Raw genomic sequence first — 24,180 nt, forward strand, 5'->3', positions numbered from 1 at the left:
GTTAAAGCCAATGGCAAAATTTCCCATTGATTTCAGTAGGGTCAGGATTTCACCCCAAAGTCAATGTGAGAATTATGGAAGTGCGTCCTAAGAGGCAGCAGATAAAATGAGTGACTGAATGCTTTCATGCTTAATCTGCATAAGTCAAATGGCAGTCCTTTTCTTCTTCTAAATTTGCCTGGCATAATGGAATCTGCCCTGACATACATTTTCTGTTAATAAAGCAAAATGCACGACATATAACACTGCTTCACTCACCCTATGCATGATGAAAGCATATCACGAAAGCATACCATGCATATTTATACCTCGATTTATTGTATGTGTGCAAATAAATGAAAGTTCATTTCCTGGTATTTAGTTATACCCATCTCAGCAAAGGTAGAAATGCAGGGGCCCTTAACAGAATCCAAAGGAAAAACGATGTAAACAAAACCACAGTTACTTGATTGTCTATATTAGAGCAGACAGGGATAGCACACCTTATAGTTAACTCTGAGTTCCTATATTCGCATCCCTCTTTTACATGGCGCTGGTGATCTGAAAGGGTAGCTGTAAATAGAGCACATTAGACTAGTCCAGCTAGAGGTAACAAATGTCTAACTTCATTAATAATTTAAATACACTTTTTCTCTTATTTCCAAGTGTTGTCTTGAGTCCCACAATTAATGCCTGAAGTCATGTGCCCTCTGGTGCAGATAAAGTACCCATCCAATGTCTCCTGGTGTTCCATGCTCTTTGCAACCTTTTTCACCATAGATGTAGATGGGGTCTACATCTGGAGCACAATGTTCTGTGATACATTGTCACCTGTATGCACTATTCTCTGTACAGACTGTCAGTCATTTTGAAATTCTCTCTGAAAGATACTAGTTTAACACTTAAGAAAACTAATAACCCAAGAAGTCATCTAAGGCCTTGTTGACCTGCCCTCACACGGGTGAAGTTAAACTGGAGCAATCCCCTTGTCGATACTCATATTCTGGTTAGAGTGGGTATATTTTTGGCTTAGCTTCAACTTGTTCCTAATGTACTTAAGGCGAATTGAAGCCATTCTTAAATCAAAATAAGTAACTACATGGGAGTTTAACTAAACTGATTTAAATTCACACCGTTAGTTAAGCCAGTGTGACTATCCTTGTAGGTAAGCCCTAAACTCTCAAGCAGCATCAAATAATCAGAGCAGGGTCTAATGTTCCAGAGAGGAATCTGAGCCCTACTGCACTATTAATAATATTAGCTTGGCACACCCAACTCTCTGGGTCAGAGGCTGATCTCACTGATTATATTGGCAGTAGGTGGAGAGAGAAGAAATGAGATTGTAGAAGTGGGAGGCTAGTGACCACAGAGTTAAAAGTCCGACAGCCTCTTTTCTGCTGTCTTGCTAGTGCAGCCTCAATCCACTGCCCATGTTCATGATTAGGCAGTTGTCACAGCTCATCTTTTACCTGATCTCATTCACTCATTTGTGGATGAGAAAATCGTGGATGCCTAGAGCAAGGGGGGGACATTCTCTCCATAAATTGTGTGTTATTGCTTGAGCATGTTTAAACAGAAGTGCTGGAGTGCTGAGAGCCAGGCTTCTCCTCAATTGCATATGGGCAGGGCAAAGTTTTGGTACCAGGGGACCGTGAAATTACCAGGGTTTCTGGATGACAAATATGAACTGGAGCAGTGGTTCTCAAAGCCAGTCCGCCTTTTGTTCAGGGAAAGCCCCTGGCGGGCCGGACTGGTTTGTTTACCTGCCGCGTCCACAGGTTCGGCCGATCGCGGCTCCCACTGGCCGCGGTTCGCCGCTCCAGGCCAATGGGGGCCGCGGGAAGCGGTGCAGGCCAAGGGACATGCTGGCCGCCCTTCCCACAGCCCCCATTGGCCTGGAGCGGCGAACCGTGGCCAGTGGGAGCCACGATCGGCCAAACCTGTGGACACTGCAGGTAAACAAACCAGTCCGGCCCGCCAGGGGCTTTCCCTGAACAAGCGGCGGACCGGCTTTGAGAACCACTGAACTAGAGGATTTATACCATCCATGGAATGTTAAGTAGTTATGCTTTTATGCCCTCTTGTATGCCACCCCTATGCTTTGAACAATCTCCTGGTTAGCATGTGCCAAGCACTCTCCCTCTCACACTTCAGAAAATTCATGGGTTCCATGAAGCCAGCAAGCCATAATGCTCACACTCATCTCTCTGTTTGCCATTGCTACTATGCCCGTTCCTATAGTTAAACTCAATCCTGCAACGAGCTCTGTCCAAGCAGATCACTGCCTGTGTGTGGAGCTTCTTTCAGGATCAGGGCCATAGACTAAACTCTTTGGGACAGAAATTTGTTAACTTTATTTGGTATATTGTACCTGCTGTACAGCACGAAGTACAGTTATATTGTAAGAGAATATTTTGGATTTCCTCTAGTATCCCAGCAACAGCAAAACAGGAATATCCTGTTAAACAGAAACGGTGGTGGACAAGTCAATACTGTCTTTCACTAGATGGAGCCAAGTTTTGATTAATATCTCTTATTTGCAGTTAAAAATAATACTGACAGACAAGGTCTCAGGCTCTGCAAGTCCTTTCTCTGAGTCAGTGGAGAAAAATATAGGAAAAAGGCCGGCAGGGTTCCTATATTTGACTTTATTTCTGCTGATTTAAAGGTGCCCTGTAAAGGATGAAATGACACTTGTGCTATTTTCATATTCTTTATGGAGCTGAAAGGGTTTTTTAAAAAAGGTTTCTACTTGGTAGAAAGGAGTGTGCAAGCCCAACTGTTTTCCCCTTTGCAAGGCACCTTTAAAAGGGACTGATCTTAGGGACTGGGGGAGACAATGGTTTAATTCACTAGCGTTCAGTGTTGGAGTTCAAAGTTCACATCTTCTTGTTTAGGTCAATATTTCAAATGCGGCTGGTGGTTTCAAAATAGGACCTAATCCAAAGCCCCCTGGAAGTCAATGGGAGTCTTCCCATTGGCACCAAGGGGCTTTGGATCAGGCCCCTAATCCCTAGTGGATCTCTCTTCATGTCACAAAATCACCATACAATTGGCACTGTCTGCTCAGGAGAAGTCTAGGAACTGACTGGCGTAGGTTATATAGTAGGTGCACGAGCAGAGCTGGGTGGGAAAGCTTACTCTGTACCTGCACTGTGCCTGGCATTAGTCAGAGCTGTTAGTCTCTTGAGGTCATCTGTTAGCTTGTTTCCCTCTGATGTTTCAGTGCCAGAAAGGAGGAGGATGCAGCAATGACCAAGAGCAGTGTTAAGGAAAGGAGGAAAAGATCCAAAGGTTATATAAACCCCATTCAGATGTTGGCAGGGAGGCGATTGGCCCTCTCCACCTAGAGGAAGAACAGTTGCCTTCCCTGCGTGCAGGGATTTACAGGGTAGCTGGGCTGCTCCAGCTGAGGGAATTCATTTTATACCCCCCAGTGGCGCTTCTCAGGATACCCAGGGCTGAGAGTCACCTTGTTACCACCTGCCTCCAGCATGATGGAGTCTGACCTGTGCTAGATGGGTGTTAGCTCCCTTCCACAACCAGCCTGTCAGCCACTCAGGCACTCTCCCTTGGGCTACACAACCCTGTCTTCACTTTGGAGGTTGACAAGAGATGCACTTCAGCCCCCAGGTCCCTTCAAAGTGTCCGTGTGGTCTCCAGCCCCTGATCACGGTATACCCTCAGAAATCCCACATCCTCTGTTCCCAAAGGAACAGCGTACCACAGTTCACCACTTTACCTTATACCACTGTGCACAGCACTCAAGTTCAATTATAAAACAAAAGGAAGTTTGTTTAAGAAAGAATAGAGATTCAAATAAAAAACGAAGTGAGAGATGGGAACAAATGGTTACATATAAAACAAAATCATACCACTCATTCTAGAGACTAAACCTAACCAAGCTAACCTGTCTGAAGCAGATTCCTTCTCCCAAACTTCTTCCCAGTGTTTTCAGCCAAGCCTAGCTGAGATCTCTTTTTCATAAAGCAAACCCACTGTCAGGTTACTTCCTAGCTGAAGGATGCCAGAGTGTCTCTCTGCACTGCCAAATATACCAGAACAGACCTTTGATGTTCACCTTAAACTAGGATCTTTTCACCTGCCGTTTACCTCTTCCTGCTTAATTTCCTTCTGAAGTCTCCACCAGCTCTTCATTAGCATTTTTAGTATGCTAATAGACTCCTACTGTATGATATACAATTCACAGTGGTCCATCATGGAGATAAGTGTCTCCCATGCCCTGCTGAGAGAAGTTTGTCTCAAGACAATCTACATTTGAGTAACCTGCTTTTAACTACAGACCTAGAGAACTTAATTTTTGTATATACCCATTTAGCTCCTCACATATTTTCTGTGCAATGATTATGATGACTGGTGTAACACAAGCTTTCAGTAGAGACCTTACATGGCCCCTTTTGATGAACCCATGGGATCCCTGTGCCCCTTTGTATTCCTGTGCCCTCTGCCAATGAGTCCTTGGATCACACCCCCTCTAGCACAATACATGGCGGACATGCTGTAAGGAGTTGAGAGCAGAGTCTGACTGAGAATTAGGGAGGAATGAACTCTAAGGAGAAGGCTAGAGATGAGTGGAGAACCAGGAGAACACAGATGGGTGTCTCTGATTCTCTGGCCCCTAGCTGCAGGGAGCTATACTTTAGATCTCTTCTCTGGACTGGGCTCACGAGCTGTGCTTTATACCTTTACTTTGGTTGCAGAAAACCCAGTAACAGGACTGGTCTACATTTAAAAGTTAGGTCGACATAGCTATAGTTCTTGGGTGTGAAAAATCCCTGAGTGCTGTAGCTAAGCCAAGCTAACCCCCTGCGTAGACGTGGGTAGGTCAAAGGGAGAATTCATCTGCCAACCTAATTACAGCCATTCAGGGAGGTAGATTACTGTCCTACAGTGATGGAGAACCACCATCTTTCAGCATAGGAAGCGTCTACATTACGGGAGCTACAGTGGCATGACTACAGCACCGCAGCTGTGTCACTGTAGCACTCATAGACATGGCTCTGCTTCTGTTTAGCCCTTGAAGAGTCAGGACGTTCCCAGTTACTTTGCTATTTTGCAACAAAGCAATCCACAGTGGTAGTTAAACTCCTTTCCTGATTCAGGCAGCCTGTCTCATGCCATGATTCCGCCTCATCAAGGAAATCAGCTTAAGGAAGAAGACTGTATCCTACAGTGTAGGCCACTGTAGTCTATGCCTTCCTACATACTCCTAGGCCTTGATTCTCCACTGCCCTTGCGCTGTCTCATTTACACCAATGCAAATTGGGTGTAAAATGCTACCATTCTGACATGCTGGCATTTTATACCCTCTTTGCACTCATCTAAATGACTATTGAGGATCAGGCCCCTCACCTCAAAACATCTTTCTAAGCAGTAACACCCTTTGAGATCTGGCCTCACTGTTTGGAGCCTGGGCATGGCATAATCAAGCCACTGATAATATTTGCAAATGTACAAGCCTGCTGGCGTGTATAATTATAAGGGCCAGCCCTTCTGAAACAGGCTGAGCAAGTGTGGTGAAAACTGCCTGTAAAAAGGAAGAGGAACGTGTATTTTAAAATGCTTAGATCGAGTGTTGGGTGTTGTTTATGCTGCAGGGAAAAGGCCTTTGTTGTCGAGCCATCTTGGGGTGTTTGCTGCCAGCATGAAACAACCAATACCTAGAAGCAAGTTAGCCGCCAGGGGTTTAGCACTGAGAGATATTTTGGAGAGATATTTCGGGCCTTATTGTTTCATGGGCTGCCTTCATTTGCAAGCAATAACAAAACTGAAAACTGAAATACAAACAAAGCTCCGCATTCCTCAAGAACTCATCAGCTGCTTTATCCACAACAAAGCAAGATTTGTGTTTAGGGAGAATGTGTGTGTGTGTTTAATCTGCCTGTGGGAATTCAGTAAACTTTATTTGTAGGAACATAGGAATTGCCAGATCAGATCAGACGAGGGCCAATCTACCAAAACCCTGTTAAACTAGCTAGCAGGGGTAACAATAGTAGTGAAAATGCAGCAGCTCGGGCTACAGCATGGGCTAGCAACCTAAGAAGCCTGCCAGGGCCCTGGTTGCTAGCCTATGCTAAAACCCATGCTGCCATCAAGTAGCCAAGCTCGCTAGATTAAAGCCAGCATGGGTAAGCCTACCTACACTACAAACACACCTTTACTTTCCAGTGCAGACATGCTTTGACAGTAGACAGCACCAGTTACTTCAGAGGAAGGTGCAGGAAACCCTGCACTCAGGAGTTATGGGATAACCTGCCCCAAGTGGGACTGTTCCCTCCTAAGCTCTAATAGTTCAAGGATGGCTTCTGCCATAAAGCAGGAGGATTTCTATCCCTGCCCAAACTCTTGTTTGTTTTTTAAATATTTACTATTCTAACTCTGGACGTTCTGGTTAGTCCTATAAGTCTTTAATCCCTTTTTGAGTCTCACCAAGAACTTGGCCTCAATGGTTTGTGGCAGTCAATTCCACAGCTTAACTGTTGATTGTATGGAAAATCCTCTCTTTTATTCAATTTAAATTTGGTGCCTTTTGTTTAATTGAATGTCCCCTTGTAATAAGAGAATGGCCACTGCAATTCGCCCTCTCTACCTTTTCTATATAATTATCTGATACGGGTTCACATTACCCTCTTCCCCCTTCATGCTTAACAGGAGCTCATTTCATTTCATGCAGGCGTGAACTGCCTACCCCTCCAGCCCCAAACTCTCCTCCATGCTTAGTGATCATTTTCTGGTTTATACCATTGGGTGGGCAGTCAAAGCTGCCACAGTCTTGACTTTGCTGATACACAACATGCTGACTATTTCCAGCTCTGGCATTAGGGCCCAATCCAAAGCCCACTGAAATTGTGGAAAGATTTCCACTGACTTCAACTGAGGTTAGATCAGGCCCTTAGACTACTTCCTAATCCTCTAAGTTGCTCCCTGCCCTTCCAGTTTTCTATCCCTTTCCTTTTCCTTGAGGCTAACCACTCATTACTTACCAGGGCAGTGGCACTCTCAGGAGTCTATACTGATAGCCTAAAGCCGTGTACCTTTTCCCATAGGACAGGGGTTCCCAAACTTTTTCTGAGGTCCCCCCAACATGCTATAAAAACTCCACGACCCACTTGTGCCACAGCAGCTGTTTTTCTTCATATAAAACCAGGCCCAGTGTTAGGGGGTAGCAAGTGGGACATCTGCCTGGAGCCCCGTGCCACAGGTGGCCCCATGAAGCTAAGTTGCTCAAGCTTCAGCTTCAGCCCCGGGGTGGCAAGGCTTGGGGCCCCAGGCTTCAGCCCCATGAGGTGGGGCTTCAGGTTTCTGCCCTGGACCCCAGCAAGTCTAATGCCAGCCCTGTTTGGCGGACCCCCTGAAACCTGCTCACAGCCCTCATGGGGGCCCCAGACCCCTGGCTGAGTACCACAGCCATAGGATATAGCATTTCACAATGGACCATGTGGCTATCTCCATAATTTATGTGTAGCATAGGCAGCCAGAATGGGATATTTTAGTGCGTTAAACTTAAGATGTGTTGTCCCTAGAATCCCTGAAACTACAGGTGTGCATCCTGGGAAGGTCAACTCAGCCATTAATCACTCTGAAGTATGTCAAAGGTACATAATACAGGATACTGAGAAAGGACCTTGTGTGTGAAATCTTAAACCAGATTTCAGAGTAGCAGCCGTGTTAGTCTGTATTTGGAAAAAGAAAAGGAGGACTTGTGGCACCTTAGAGACTAACAAATTTATTTGAGCATAAGCTTTCATGAGCTACAGCTCACTTCACCGGATGCATTCAGTGGAAAACACAGTGGGGAGATTTATATACATAGAGAACATGAAACAATGGGTGTTACCATAGACACTGTAACAAGAGAGTGATCACTTAAGGTGAGATATTACCAGCAGGAGAGAGGGGAACCTTTTGCAGGGATAATCAAGGTGGGCCATTTCCAGCAGTTGACAAGAATGTCTGAGGAACAGTGGGGGGTGGAGGGGGGGAATAAACATGGGGAAATAGTTTTACTTTGTGTAATGACCCATCCACTCCCAGTCTCTATTCAAGCCTAAATTAATTGTATCCAGTTTGCAAATTAATTCCAATTCAGCAGTCTCTCGTTGGAGTCTGTTTTTGAAGTTTTTGTTGTTGAAGAATTGCAACTTTTAAGTCTGTAATCGAGTGACCAAAGAGATTGAAGTGTTCTCCAACTGGTTTTTGAATGTTATAATTCTTGACGTCTGATTTGTGTCCATTTATTCTTTTACGTAAACCAGGAGGTCCTATTCGCTTTCTAGGCGAGATTAAAGATCCCAACATGCTTTTCATAAAAGAGTAGAGGAGCTTTCCAGTGAGCTGGCTAAGCCTTCTCCTCCCTGTTATATTTGGTGGTTATTATCTGCCTCTTGCCCTCGACCCTAGGGGTGGCTTCATTTTAATGGTGTTGTAATACATACAGGGTTTATGAAGCATTTTTTAGGAAAATAAAGGAATCATTTGTGTCTTATATACATACACAAGGTATGTATCACTATTTGTATTGGTGGTGAAAGAGAATATTCTTCTGCTAAAGCTGGGCTTCTAAAACAAAAACTGTCACTCAGTAAAATAGATCTCTATCAGTCCAGCCTCCTGAAACATTCCACTGGTGAGAACTCAGCAGGGGCGTTTCCTCTCCAGGTAGTACTATGCATATGCAAGGTAGAAAGCCGAAAATCAAGTCCCCTCCCGTAACATGCAGGGCAGGAAAATACTGTGAGACAAGATTGGACCCCAGGAGATAAGGCTGTTACTACCAGACTTGTGAATTGGCACAAATCCTTTGCTCATCTATTTCCTGACTGCAAGAAAGGTGTGTGGTATCATGGCATTCGTGTCAACACTTGGCCCTCATTATACATGGTTTGGGTAAGACGCCAGTATGAACTGACCAACCCTTCAGCTGGAGGCACAATCTTAAAATAGTGTGTTATTGCATAGCTGAAATGAAAGACTTGGTAGAAAAGGCACAGAGACACTTCTTTTAAAGTAATCATAGTTTACACATAAAAAGAAAAGGAGGACTTGTGGCACCTTAGAGACTAAAATTTATTTGAGCATAAACTTTCGTGAGCTACAGCTCACTTCATCGGATGCATTCAGTGGAAAATACAGTGGGGAGGTTTATATACATAGAGAACATGAAACAATGGGTGTTACCATATGCACTGTAAGGAGAGTGATCACTTAAGGTGAGATATTACCAGCAGGAGAGCGGGGGAGGGGGGCCGGGGGGGGACCTTTTGTAGTGATAATCAAGGTTGGCCATTTCCAGCAGCTGACAAGAACGTCTGAAGAATGGTTGGGGGTGGAATAAACACGGGGAGATAGTTTTACTCTGTGTAATGACCCATCCACTCCCAGTCTCTATTCAAGCCTAAGTTAATTGTATCCAGTTTGCAAATTAATTCCAATTCAGCAGTCTCTTGTTGGAGTCTGTTTCTGAAGTTTTTTTGTTGAAGAATTGCAACTTTTAGGTCTGTAATCGAGTGACCAAAGAGATTGAAGTGTTCTCCAACTGGTTTGGGCCAGATTTCCCAAAGAGTTCAGTTCCCATTCAGACGCCAAAATAAGTGCCCAGATTTTCCAAAAAGAGCTCAGCTTGCAGGGTTGGCACCTTCTCTCCGAGGACCCCAAAGCACAATTCACACGTCCTCTCTTCCTAAAAAGATACATCAGAATAGCCCAGTAACAGACGCACAGTTTCAGGGTAAGCTTTGTCTGCCCAGGATGGGAAGGGAGTGTCTTGTACCATCGTTTAAGGGTCTCCCCTGGCCTTTGAAGAAGAGGAGGAACATTGGAAAATTTGAAGGGACTTTTTGGTTTCCAAAGGAATCCCTCTCCCGGAACATAAGAAAAGTTCTACCTGCAGTATGGAGACCTGGGTTCTAGTCCCACCTCTGCTACTGACTCATTATATAACCTTTGGCAACTACTCTCTCCCCACCAGACAGATGGAGACAGGAATATGTCCCATTCTTTGTAAAGTCGGCTATTTAAGCTCTAACTATATTTAAATCAATGGGACTTCTCATGGGACTCAGGCCATGTCTACAAGCTGTGCTGCTGTAGCCCTGTACGTACGCACTTGCTACAGCAACAGAAGGGGTGTTTTCTGTTGCTGTCGTAAATCTACCCCCTCAAGAGGTGGTAGCTAGGTCAACAGATGAATTGTTCAGTCAGCCTAGCGGTGTCTATATGGGGGCTTAGGTCAACTTAACTGTGCTGCTCAGGGGTGTGAAAAAATTTTCACACTCCTGAGAGATGTAGCTAGTTTGACCTAAGTTTTAGATGTAAACCAGGCCTAAAGATTAGGATGTGTGGAAGAGTTTCCAGGATGAGAGCCTGAGGAGATGCCACTTCCGAAGCATGAGAATACACAAACTTCCCAATGGTGCAGTAATATATACCCTGACACGCTCAAAATCTTGCCCAGTAAACACTTAAAAAAAAAAGTCCCTCATGTGTCCAGCCAAGTGTTTCATTTCCCTTTCTTCCAACCAGAGATTTAATGAACCCTGAAAATAGTCACCTATAAGCAGAACAGTTACTAAACTGGTCTTCTCAAGTGCTCTGCTTGATGCCATCAGCCCTTCAACAGCCATGGTGGATCCTCTGTGTCCACAGAATAGGAGTTGAGGGTATCGCATGGCTCCGAAAACTCTCTCCTGGCCTGATCTGGCATTCCTTGTTCACCCAGAATTCCCACTGAACTCAATGGGGGCCTGATCCCACTCTCATTTACACAGGTGTAAATCTGCAGTAACTCCGCTGAAGTTAGTTATGCCAGAGCAAATGCAAAGTGAGAGCAGAATGTGCCTCTAGGTGGTTTGAGAGAGGTGTGCCAGGACTGGGATCAGGCCCCAGCTGGCTCCCCTATGCTCAGGAAGAGGGGCTATTATTAGTGCTTGTTCATCTTGTATGGGACGCTACCCCAGCCGTGAAGCTGGCACAGCGACTGGGAGCCCAAGCCGCCCGTGTAAAGCCATTGATTTCAATGCACAAAACTAGCGTAACACCGAGAATTCCTCCCCTGCACTTCATATCTACCCCATGACTTCAGTAGGCTTCGCATCGGGCCCTGTGTGCATTTGCCCAAGACAGAGGCTATTTGTCCACATCCTCTGCCTCACGGTGAATTTCCACATTGAAGATGCCAAGACAGGGAGGCCCTTAATTACCCAAGCAGGAAAAAACACCCAGGGAGACAGAGTGAGCCTGTGAGCCAATGGAAAGCTTGGGAGAGGTGACTCCTGCTTCACAAAAGACGCCCTGTTCTCCACCCCCAACCCCCCCCCCCCCCGGCCCCCGAACAGCCAGGTCAGTAATTTTCCCTCCTCGTTCTCTCCCGCCCCCGCTGCCCAAATCTTCCCAGATGACAGAAAACAGAAATAACGCCCGCCCCAGAGCCCTCCCTGCCCCTAGCCCAGGCAGCATGAAGCTCTGCTCCCCCGCTCCCCACCCCGTGTCAGCAGAGGCGCCCAGCACTGGAGGCCGCTCCAGGGATGCCGCCTGCCAGCCAGGGCCTCGAGCTCCTAGTTACACAGTAACCTGTTGTCTGGTTGCGGCTCCACCTCTCCCTGCCTCCCAGCCCTCCCCTCCCCTCCCCATGCTGTTCCTCCACTACCCAGCCGCCTGTCACCTGCTCTCAGAGACACTGGGGAGACTGAAGTGGAAGACGGGGCAGAGCGAATATAAAAAGGAGCCACCCTGGAATATTAGGTGGGTTCCTCCCTCCCCATTAAACTATTCAACTAAAAGCCTCCGGGACACTGGGGCTGTATTCACATCAGCCAAAGCAATTTGCTGAGGGAAAAAGCACAGGGACGCCTGGTGTACTGAGAATGGCAGCAGGACTTCCCTAACAGGGCACAGCTAACTGGGAGAGGAAATAGAGACCAGGAAACAAACAGCAGAGGCTTCTCAGCACCGGTAAGTCTCACCTCTTAGTTCTCCACAGTCCATTATTCTCTGTGACATGTGCCTACTTCAGAGAACGGGGCCATGCAGCTGGGGAAGCGTGTGCGTTCGGTGCGGGGAAGGGTGGTAAGAATTTAGTGCTGGGAGACGTTAAAGAGAGGGATTTCTCTAAAGAAGGAAAAAGCAGCAATTTTCACAGTGTTTTCCTTTTCTCTCCCTTTCCTGCCCAGTGTCCTACCTCCAGTAGGTGGCACTTTCTTGGCAGGGGACGGCCGTTTGGCAGAGAAGAGGCTTTTTAATGAAGTCTGAAGTTTGTATTTTTATGTCAGCTCTGTTTGTTTGCAAACAAACATTGGGGTTTCCTCCTCTCTGGAGAAGTTGGAAGGAATTTCTCCTGTTTCAGATCTGGATCCTTTCTTACTTGCTGGTTTGCTGGGTCATCCCACAGCACACAAGTTTAGACCGTACTTAAAAATCTAGTGGGAGTAATTTCTGAGCTGCAGAGCTGACCCATGACTGTGCAGACTCCCTGAAATCTTTCATTTTATACCTGTAGCAAGAGACATTGTCTGTATGCTTTCCCCCTTTTGCTTATTTGGATGTTAAATACTGGAGCAAATTCCTCAGGGGGACATTTGGCTAGACCAGATTTCTTTGAAGTGTTGACTGATGGTATTTTTAAACTCTGGGAATTATTCCTCATATTGGCAAAGAGTCCTGTGGCACCTTTTAGACTAACAGACGTATTGGAGCATGAGCTTTCGTGGGTGAATATATGCATGCATCCAACAAAGTGGGTATTCACCCATGAAAGCTCATGCTCCAATACGTCTGTTAGTCTATTAGGTGCCACAGGACTCTTTGCCACTTTTACAGATCCAGACTAACACGGCTACCCCTCTGATGCTATTCCTCATATTGTGAAACAATCAGGCAGTAAAATATGATGCTACGTCTCCTATAATTAGGGCCATTCCGTGTGATTCTGCCTCTGCTGGGCTGTTTTGAAAATGTTCCAAGAACTGTCTGGAAGATTAAACAGGGCCAGATCCTTCAGTTCTTGCTCATTCAAAAAGCCTGTTGCAGTCACTGAGCTGCCCCTGCAGGGTTTGCCTTGCAGTGGGGCCAGTTTCTATGTCAGGGAAAGCAGTTGCAGTGAGAGGGCCAGCTCCTCGACTGGTGTAAACTGTCCTACCTGCCTAGAAGTCAATGGAGCTACACGGCTGTCCACCACCTGCGAAGCTATCTGGGAGCCTTCTTGGTGCCAAACAAAATACAGCTAATATGGGCTCCAAGAATTCAAAGCTTGCAGTTATGTGTCCAAGGTTCCATTTAGTTGTGTAATCAAGTGATTTGCTTGGGCACAGAAAAGAATGGCTCAGTAGAAAAAGAGACCCTGACAGCTAAGCTCTTTGGAGGTATAGGCCTTTTAAAAGGCTCTGTCATAAAAAGGGAGATTGAAAGCCACAGACTTTGCTATGGAAATGCAAATAAATGCAGTAAAAACTGTCACACCGGGCGGCATAATGTTCTCATTTAAACAAGAGGCATTTAGAGTAATATAAATTATTTATTTACCATCCTAGATTTGCGGTCCGACCTGATCCTGATCCTCAGCTGGTGTCCAAAACTGGTTGCCTAGTATAGGTTGGTCTTTATGATAAAGTGGAACCAAACTGCACTGGAAACTTTAAAGTGATTGCTTGGGATGAGGGTTTCCTTGCTAGTGCCAGGTGCTGCTTAATGCAGGTGCATGATTATTTGTCTGACATATTAAAGCTCTGATCATTAGGTTTTGTAGTATAGCACTTGAAAGCTGAACCCATGCTAAAGGAACAGATTAGGCAGAATCTGCTATGGGTATAAGTCAGCTGTGGTAGCAATAAATCAGCTGTGGTAGCAAATTGAGTTATGCCAATTTGCTCCATCTGAGGATCTGACCCCTGGATCGGACAGATCACTTTCCTTTGTGCATTGCAAAGGTGAGTGCCCTTCAGATAGGCTTGTGACTGTCCAGGTTCCTTATTAGGGATGTGGGAAATTTAAGAGGCCCCGCAGTTCTAAAAGCCCCAAATGCTCCCAAAAATATTCCAGAGGTTTTGTCAGATTAAGGAAAAAGTGAAATATATCTATGTATTGCCAGTGTGTGTAGCGATGGGGTTGAGGAATGTCCATAGGAAACAACTCAGAGCACCACATGTGATCAATTAACTATTCTGGGGCATGAAAAAAATCCCACATTGGAATGTGTGTGTGGGAGGGGGAGGAGGGAGTGCAAGTGTAATCTCACAGAATTATTGCCTGGATGATTCTTTTAGGGCTGGATCCCTCAGCTATGTCCTCCTGTCTGTCCCTCTTCCTTTCTCTCTCTCTGCTTCCTCTCTCCCCCACATCAGTCTCTCTCTCTCTTTCGTGAATACTGATTCTGGGAAGGTTAAGTGGTTTTGATGACAACCATTTTCTCCTAGCACAGGGCCAAATTCTGCCCTGACTCACACCTTGCATAAATTTATAATTTCAGCGTGATCTGTAATAAAGCTACCCCACTACCTGCTGATTCTACCCAAATATACACAAACCTGCCAGCCTTCCAAACATCCTCTCTGAGAGACCGTCCCCAGAGGCTGTGCCTTTGAAAGACCATGGACTTCCTGGAATAACATCAGGGCCAGGGATTATTTCCCATCCCGCAATAAAACACACCCAAGTGGCCCAACCTTTGCAACTGTTCCTCCTGGAATGATGTCACAATGGCACTGCAACATCACTCCTTTGCCAAGGTATCCACATCAGGTCTCGTTTGACCTATGTTCAACATTAGATAGCTAGCAAAGTGCCCACATTACTAGCTAAGGTCCTTCAAAACCTCTCACCTGATCTCTGAGATACCTCTTTCTTCCGCTCCCATTGTACTCATCTGTCATAAGAAGCCTCATTGAAGAGCTTTCATAAACAACATGCATGTGATTATGCTACTGCTAATCTGAAATTCTCTAGCCACAGAATAGGTAGTGGAAGTTTCCAAACACTACCCCACCTATATTACAGCAGGGACTCTGGACCCCAGCCAAGAATGAGCTAGACCTTATGCAATCCGAGGCCAAGGTGGGAACAAACTTTGGCTCCGGACTCCCAGCCCAGTACCCCACCCACATGACCATGTGGTCTATTTATCTTACCTCTTGGAGGTGCCATTGTTAGAGGATAGAGGGGAGTTTGAGTCTCCAGACCCGTTCAATCATTGGCCTTTCTGTCGAGATGCATTTTAGGGTCAGTGGTGGTAGGGTGGACACTTGTTCACTGTAAACTGGGCTGAGACATTCCATGTGTCTTTCATATACCTTTAAGGGGGTGACAACAATTCACCCTACCTGCACTGGATTTGAACAGACAACCTTAGGGCAAATTTATCCTATTACCAATCCCTAGAACAGCTGGTCACTACAAACAGGGAGTTTAACTTTCAACTGGAGCACCTTAGGCAGCCGGTAATGCATGGAACTCTGATTGCCCTGATATTGCACAGAAAAGGCCCCTTTTGCTAGGCAGGTTTGTATGCAAATGGAAAGCTTTTCCTTTTGAAGGGAAGCAAAAGGTTTCCATTCACATTATGCAGTTCTTCGGTGGCAGAGTGATTTGTAATCCTCTTTTGATGAAACGCATGATGCCGAGGATAAGATGACCTGTTTTCTTCCGCCGGTAATCTGGATAAATGAGTAGGAATCACAACTAAAAAAAGAGAAATAATCTGCCCTGAAAGTGTCCATGTAGCGCAACAATTTGGAAGCCTCACACAGTTAGTTTTGGTTGCACAATGATTTCCCAATGAATGCACTTAGGCTCCATCCATGCTACAGCTCATCAGTGCTCACAACACCACCGCTGAAACAGGCTCGTTTCTAGCAGGGCTCTAGTGAAATTTCCTTAGCTTGTGGGGATGGGAATATTTTTTCTAACAACCTCGTTATAAACCATGCTCTGGACTACAGGGTAAGGGATCACTATTCCATACCATGAGTCTCAGAAAAACTGTTCCTGTCCACACCAGCCATGTGAACACCCTGCTAGCAAAAGTCACCTAGAAAGAGCAATGGGTGTATTTCCTGAGGCAAAGGAGGCTGCTCATCCTGTGATGCTCTCCTCACCAGATGTTTTCAGAGGAAATACAGTTCTTGGTTAGGGACAGCAGTTTCCTCAGTCTGCTCCTCCCACCAGCAGGCTCCTGTTGCTTCCACATGGAAAGACTCCATTTGACTTCCATGGACTTGAGGTCAGGTCCTATTGTTCTCCCACACAGGTGGACGATGTATCCCTGAGAGCTGGGAATGGCCCTCACTTTCAGGCTTGTCCAGATATCCTGGTTATTCTACAAGAGGTGTTTTGTCCCACTTGTTTCAAACACTTACATACTTGTGTGGCGGAACCTCTAGCTAGTTAAGCCAGTGAAATTGACCTCTGGCAGGCGGAGTGCATCTGTACCTCAAGGATGTCCTGCAATCAGACTTATCATGCTGTCCTCTCTGAGGCACTCTAGCAAACTCCCAGCTGCCAAAATCCTCCTGCCTGCGCTTTCCGGACACCTCACCAGAACCATGCCCTGCCCCCACGCCAGCTACAGCTGGCTGGGACTTTCCACTGTGAAAATGGGGTCACTCAACTCCAGCTGCTCCCACTCCTCCGCCTTCTCACTGGCTGAAAAAGAAAAATAATGACTTCTTTGCTGCAGCTCTCAGCCTCCCTGCTTCGAATGCTGGGGGCTGCCTGCCACATGCTCGGTCTGTCTCTGGGAGCAGCTCTGCTCTCCCCAGCAGCCAGGCAAACTGTCTTGACCCTACCTTTGCTTAAACCATGTATTAGAGTAGTGCATCTAACCCTGGATTCCTTAGGATCCAGCCCTTGGCATACGTTAGGAGAGGTGCAAAAGGGGGGGGGAGGGGGGCTGCTCTGCACTGGCCCGCAGGTGTGAATTACAACAGCTGTTGTTATGGCAACTAGGGATCATTAAGGGTGAAGGGGTGTCCTAGCCATGCTCCTTTTCCCCCAACCATCTCCCCACAAGGGTTGCATGGAGGAGTTGGCAAGATTTCTCCTATCTTGCAGAGGGTGGAATCCTTCTGTGGCCAGTTAAAGAGGCTTTAGGGCAGTTTTGCCCTGTGGGAGCAGCTTACAGCTGCTTTGACACAGCGGAAGATCTGGATTTTAAACTACAGGGACCAATTACAGCCTTTGCATAAGAGTGCAACTCCCACTAGAGCTAATGAAAAACGCACCCAACTGGATATGGCACTAATAAGAATATTACAAACTTCATTTGGATTTGTTCTTTCAATGCAAATTCTCAAGGGAGACAGCAAATTTCTCCTTCATTCTGGATCCTAATTCTGTTATCAGCTCAAAACAGTCTCTATTTTATTTTCTCTGAATTATTTCTTCCTATTTTCTTTTTCTTGGTTGTTTATTGCCTTATCAGTCTCAAATTGTCCAGATTTATATCCCGCAAGGGCTAAAGTGCAGTCCATTTGCATGGCAGTAAACCAAAGTACCATCCATCCAGCAGTGAAATTCACCAGCGCTGTGTAACTCTGAAAGAGAAATACACTCCATAGGAAGAAAGGCACAGTCCTCCAGACCAACACTCCCCGTAACCAGCACAGTTTACATCCTACCCCAGACAACCTTCCTTTTGCCAAGGACAGCTGAATGGGAATGGTCTTGGAGCCTATAAGAGTCCCTGAGTCACACCTTGTAGCAAGGACTACGTTACAACTCAGACAATCATTACGATGGTTTTCATTGGTATAAGGAACAAAAGTGCTGTGTTTATGAACGATTGACACGGGCCAAAGCTGGAACCTCTTTGAATTTTATGGAAGTTGGGTGATAGGAGGTTTGGAGTGAGAGCCCAGCCTCCAAATGTACCCCAGTGGTTTTGGTTCTTGTTTAGATCCAAAGCCAGAGCCACTGTAATGATCCCATTCGGATGCAGCTTAAATCTCCTGCTATCGTGAATCTTTTGCCCTAGGTGGGAGAACTCTCACACAAATAATTGATCTCACAGGGTTTCTGGGTTAGTGACTCCAAACCTTAACTCTTCCCCAAGTCAGCCTTCAACCCAAACAATGTCCGAAACAATCTGGATCCTGCCTCATCAGCCCAGCTCTACTGACTTCATGAGTGGATTTTCTTGAAGTGAGCTGTAGCTCACGAAAGCTTATGCTCAAATAAATTTGTTCGTCTCTAAGGTGCCACAAGTCCTCCTTTTTTTTTTGATGGATACAGACTAAAACAGCTGCTACTTGAAACCCATCAGACTACAGTAACTCCTCACTTAAAGTCGTCCCGGTTAATCTTGTTTCGTTGCTGATCAATTCAGGAACATGCTTGTTTAAAGTTGCGCAATGGTCACTTATAACGTTGTTTGGCAGCCGCCTGCCTTGTCCACTGCTTGCAGGAAGAGCAGCCTGTTGGAGCTAGTGGTGGGGGCTTGGAACCAGGGTGGACTGGCAGCCCCCCCATCAGCTCCCCGCTCCCCTAAGTTCCCTGTGTGGCAGCCGCCCAGCAGGCTATCAATTGCCGGCAGTTCAGCTGTCCCTCCCCCCATGGCCCATTGCCAGCAGTTCAGCTGTCCCTCCTGCCCTCTGCCTTGGAGCTGCTCCCGGCAGCCTCCTGCTTGCGGTGCGGGCTGGGGTGGGGTAAGAGAGGGGCTAATATCAGGGTGTCTCCCTGCTCCTGCCACCTGCTTACCCTATCTCCATAGAGCAGGGAGGGAGGGAGGGGAGAAGGGGACATAACAGGGCTCAGGACCGAGGGAGCTTACAGGCAGCAGCTGCTGACTCAACTTCTGGATTTACTTAAAAAGGCAATGTACTTAGAATGCGGTTAGCATACTTAAAGGGGCAATGCGCATCTCTCTCTCTCACACAGGGTGTGTTCCTCTGTCTGCCGTGTTGTCTCCCCTCCCTCCATTTGTGCTGCCTTGTAGAGTGTGAGGCTACATTAACAACAATGTGTTAACCCTTGAGGGCTCTGCTGAGTTCTAATTCATCATTTAGCAGTAAGGCATTCCCTGGGAAATATCCCACCCTCTGACTCCACCACCTCAGCCAAGCATCACAATCATCATTGCTGTGTACAGTATTAAATTGTTTGTTTAAAACTTACTGTGTATACATATATTTACATAATATGGTCTTTTGCCTGGTGAAAAAAATTTCCCTGGAACCTACCCCCCTCATTTACATTAATTCTTATGAGGAAATTGGATTCAGTTAACATTGTTTCGCTTTAAGTCACATTTTTCAGGAACATAACTACAACATTAAGCAAGAAGTTACTGTATTCACTACCTGCTTGATCATTGCTGCAAGTGGGACTTCTCTGGGATCCCTTCACGGCCTCACTTTAATATTTCTGATACTAACCTGATGGAACTAAGGAATTCACATACTGATGGTGGATGCTGGTGCTTAGCGTAGTCAAGGACTCTCTGATCAATATTGTGGGCACAGTCTATGCTGATTTACGCCCAGTGCAACTCCAAAGGACCAGATTCTGATCTCAGTTACACGGACTTCAGTGGAGTTGATCCAGATTTACACCAATGTGAGATTCAGATCAGGTCCATAGATGTCAGTGTGGTTGCCTGGGGAATTAGGCCTTGATCCAGAAAAGCACTGAAGCATGTTCTTAACTTTTAGTGTGTGAGTAGTTCCATTGACTTACAGGAGGGTTTGAAATCTGTCCCCAAATCCAGACCCACAACTGGATGGTCCCTGTTTCTATAACGGGCTGATTGAAAATCCCATATCAGCACACCTTCAAAATGTCATGGGGGGTGTAATCAGCAGGCTGATCCCCTCTCTTTCACTGTGATATAAACCAGGAGTAATTCGTTGAAATCTATGCATCAGAGCCTCAGCATGGCTCCAAGGGAACTGCACCAACTGATGCCAGCTGAAGATCTGGCCTTATAGTTTTACATCCGTGCAAAACCAGTGCTAGTGAGAGGAGAGTCGGGGCTGGTATCCAGATCCAGATTTGCTGTAATCAGGCAGTATCTTGGAGTCCCAGGCACCCCTTGTGATTCAAATTAAACCTGAAGTAGGCTGGCATGTAAGGAATGTGAATAAAGTGTTTTTTTGCCCTGGAGATGAGGAGGGAAGAGTAAACATGTCACAAAAGGCTCAGGGCACTGATTTCAGTTCACTGACCAATCTCAGTTGGGGCTGAACGCTGAAGAAAACATCCAAAGGTTAATTACTGCTGCCGGTCACAGCTGCTTTTAAAAAAACAAAACAAAACAAAAACAAAAAAGCTTAATTAGCTGCAATAAGCAGCAACCCAGCCAGCTGAGACTCAAGAGAATTAAAACTGGGCAGGAACAGATTCAGCAGGATAGAGAGACCAAAATGCACTTGTGTTGTGATCATAGCTATCTCTTGCCAGTGTGTGCATATGATACCTTGGGAGTGCCCAGCTGATTTGGTGATCCTGTCACATGTGGGATAGATGGGAGGACCCTTTTCCTGCTGCGTGTCCATGTGACTGTGATTTAATTACTTATTAAAATGTGAACACCCAAAGTGAATAACTTGTCATCCGAGCTGGAGTTGGCCAAAACAGTGATCTAGAAAATGGAGCACTAAAAACGTGTACAGGCAGCTGTCCATGGCTGTGTGTCCTTATTAACAGCTCCCCTTAGCCAGCAGATGGGGTGCAGAAGAACAGTGGTCCTGATTACTATTCAATCAAAGAGAAGGTAGGGTGAGTTTAATTGCAGTCTGGAAAATCTACATGAATCAGTCCCTGCCCTGAAGGGCTTTGTACTGTCTACTCTGAAGTGCCCCACGTTTCTGCCTCTTCCCTTGGGAGGCCATTCCACCACCTGACAGTTCTCACTGAGCCAGATTCTCCACTGCTATTTAGCCTCAGGCTGCACAGGCTATATTAACTGGCCTAGGTTACTGTGCCCTTAAAACAGCCACCACTAACTCTCCCTTCAGCTCCAGGAGCCCATCAGTCTGAGGCTAACAGGTGTCTCTGTTGCCAGGCTCTCCCCTGGCGTTGCCAGGAGCTCACAAAGACCAATCGTGCTCACCCTGCTTCCCTGCATGGTTTTAAAAGTGCCTTTCCGTTAGATGAGCACCAGTCCTGATCCCCTCGTTCCCTCCCCACCTGTCCCCTGGGAACTAGCACAAGGGTGTCGAACAAGGGTGCTCCTCCTTTGTGCCCACAGGCAAAGTTTTACCTGTGACACCCTTCAGGGCTGGAAATCAGGGCCAAGCCTCTGCACAGACATACAAGAGACCTCGTAGCTCAGAGGGGACAACTTGGGGGAAACTGGTAAAGGCCTGATGGGTTCATTGATCGCAGGGGGTTTGGTGCATCCTACATCTGTGAGGTAGGTTTGTGTTGCACAGATGACTTTTCCACCCCTTCCCTTCTCAGCACCATTGACTACTCCGCTGGGTTCCTCCTCTGCCAGCTGGCATGTTGCAGCAGGCACCTGCCACAACTTCTGCTGTTTGGCCCTAGAACAAAAGCTCTGATAAGGAGCCAGGAGAAATCACATGGCTGATGTTCTGTGACCCAGAACAAGATCCCCAACATGGGTCCAGAGCTCAAATACAATGACAGCTTTTTTTCCCCTTGTGCCAGGTTAATTATTTGTGCTGAGGTTGTTAAAATGCTTCTGCATCATTAAGATTAGAAATGGCCCTTTTAAGCTGCCTGGACAAATCCAGCGACACACTTTCTTCCATTGGAAATGAAACAAAGGGCAAAGCGAACAGACTTCATTTGGAACGTCTCTTGGGGGGGATCATTCTGGTTACTGTGTAACTCACCGTGCAGCACGTGTTGTACATCCCCGTGTGTCTGATCCGCAGAGGATATGTTTCCGACAGCTCCTAGATAGAGGAACTAGTTCTGCTTTAGCTCTAATTGTAATTAATTGTAGAGGCTCATGCTCTTAGCTGTGTATGTCCAGGGTTTAGTCCTTAGTGCTGACTAAAATGCCACTCATTCCAACTGCACACTAGATTCAAGCTACTAGAGAGAATTCAGAGCTTTGGCCTGTCTTTTAAGCAGACCAGATTGCAGAGTTCAAATTCAAATGTGAACTAAATGGGGGGGTCTCATTAGAACATCATTCCAGCTTATGGTGACAGTTGATGTGAACATAAACCACATCTCTGAAAACTCTCCTTAACAGAATGAGCCAAATACTAAAATGTGGCCAGAAACTACCTGCAGAACCATACAATAGGCTTGGAACAAAGGCAGGCAATGCATCAGCCAGTACTGGAATCTGGGATTAGGGTTCAGCCCAATCTCTGACACACTTTGGTTTCGGGAGTGTTGAGATCCAGATTCAAACTGTGTGTCTTGGACCCACCATCTCCCCCCTCCAGGTATGGCCCACATTACCATAATATCCAAGCACCTCACAATCTTTAATGTAATTATCCTCACAATAACCCTGTGAGGTAGGGAAGTTACATTATCTCCATTTTACAGATGGCAACTGAGGCAGAGTGGCTAAGTGACTTGCCTAAGGTCACATTAAGAAGTCTGTGGTGGACTTCTGAACTGAACCCCTGACCCATTCTTCTTGCCTTAGCACCTTTTCAAATGGCAAACTGAACTAGGTCTCCACCATCATGTCTATTGAGTATATGCACCTTGTATATTAACAGAGATGTGGCACAGTGCTATGGCAGGCTGCAATAGTTGAGGGCAACCCTTGTAGAGCTATATTGAAGCATTTAAAGGTAATTCAGGATTTCAGAAAATGGGATCCCTGTTCCACATACTGGTTGTAATCCCAACTCCTGTCATCAGAGAGACAGAAACAAGAACCATATAGGGATGATCTATGATTCAGACATAGCTGGCTGGTACCACAGTGCCTCTGTGTTTGCGCCTTTGGCGGATGGTGTTTCTTTATCAATAGCTGGAAGTGGCGACTGACGAAATAAAATGACTTCAATGAAATAAAATAGGGCTTACCTGACTGAAAGCCAGCACTCTTCTTCCAAGGCACTTTGAAAACCAAAACCTTCACTTATAGTCATTTTCAGTCAACAGTCTGTTGCCCTTATTCCTTTGTTTGCAAACAAACAAAGGTTGTTATTCCTGGAGCTCTCACTTGGAAGAGGACGTCATGAATAGAGATGGCCACAAGCTTTCCACTGACAAATGCCATTTTATCAAAATTGAAAGTTTTCATGGAAACATGTTGTGTGTGACAAAATTTTGTCAAGGAAAGAAACCGAAGAACAACAACAAAAAAAGCATTTTGCTAAGGTCAAAACGTTCTCTTTTGACGTTAACAGAATGGAATATTTTGATTTTTGTTTCAAAACGACTCTTCATTTAAAAATTGATATTACAAATTAAAAAAATAAAACCTGTTGAAAGCGGAACACAACTTTCTGATTTGATCGAAATGGAACATTTTAATTGATCCAAAATGACAGCTTTTCGAAAACTGCATTTGGCGAGATTTTTTTTGCCGTCATTTTGTTTCGGAATAAAAACAAATTTCAAAAAGTTTCTTGCAGAATGGAAATTCTGAGTTTCGACCAGCTCGAGTCATGACCACAGAGCCAGATTACTGGGGTTCTGCCGCCAGCAATATTTGTAGAGACTCCTTACAAAACCCGAGAGGAATGATGGTGGTGTGATTAAGACTGGAACTCAGAAGATCTGGATTCAGTACAGTTTTATTTTGACTTAATAGCATCGTATACCCCCTTTGTACTGGTGTAAAGCAACAGAGAATCAGGCAAAAAGTGCACAAAAGGACATAGTAAAGAAGGTGCCGGAATACAGAAAACTGATGTACAAATGCAGTGAAAGACATGTATTTGTACAGTAAAATGGGCAGTGCAGTTTAGCTTGTTGTTGAGGCCAAGAATTTGGCACCATTCAAAGAGAGATTGTACATTTACATGGGATAACACAAAGTTATAATAGTTAATGCTAACAGAACCCCATGCTGCAGGGTTTAAACCAACCTCTAACCATTAGGGATTAAGGAGAGACCTTCCTGGGGGTTTATACTACTTCTGCCTATTGTGGAGTTTCCTGCACTGTCTACTGCTGATTATTGTCAGAAACAGGATAGTGAACTAGATGGACCACATGTCTGATCCAATATGGTAATTCTTATGCTCCTATGTTGACTGGGATCCCCGCACATATCTACCACACAGTCAAGCATGAACACTGGGACTTTCT

At 45.7% G+C, this 24,180-nt stretch overlaps 1 protein-coding gene across 1 annotated transcript in view; it reads left to right on the forward strand.

The window, feature by feature from the left end:
- The first annotated feature begins 11,703 nt into the window (after positions 1-11,703).
- EPS8L2 (EPS8 signaling adaptor L2) overlaps positions 11,704-24,180 on the forward strand; it is a 108,656-nt gene continuing 96,179 nt past the window's right edge. Inside the window, exon 1 of the mRNA XM_077819875.1 lies at positions 11,704-11,949. The gene's annotated coding sequence lies outside the window, so the exon portion shown is untranslated. The remainder of the gene's footprint in view (positions 11,950-24,180) is intronic.

This window comes from Eretmochelys imbricata, chromosome 6, assembly GCF_965152235.1.
Source record: "Eretmochelys imbricata isolate rEreImb1 chromosome 6, rEreImb1.hap1, whole genome shotgun sequence".
Classification (NCBI taxonomy): domain Eukaryota; kingdom Metazoa; phylum Chordata; order Testudines; family Cheloniidae; genus Eretmochelys; species Eretmochelys imbricata.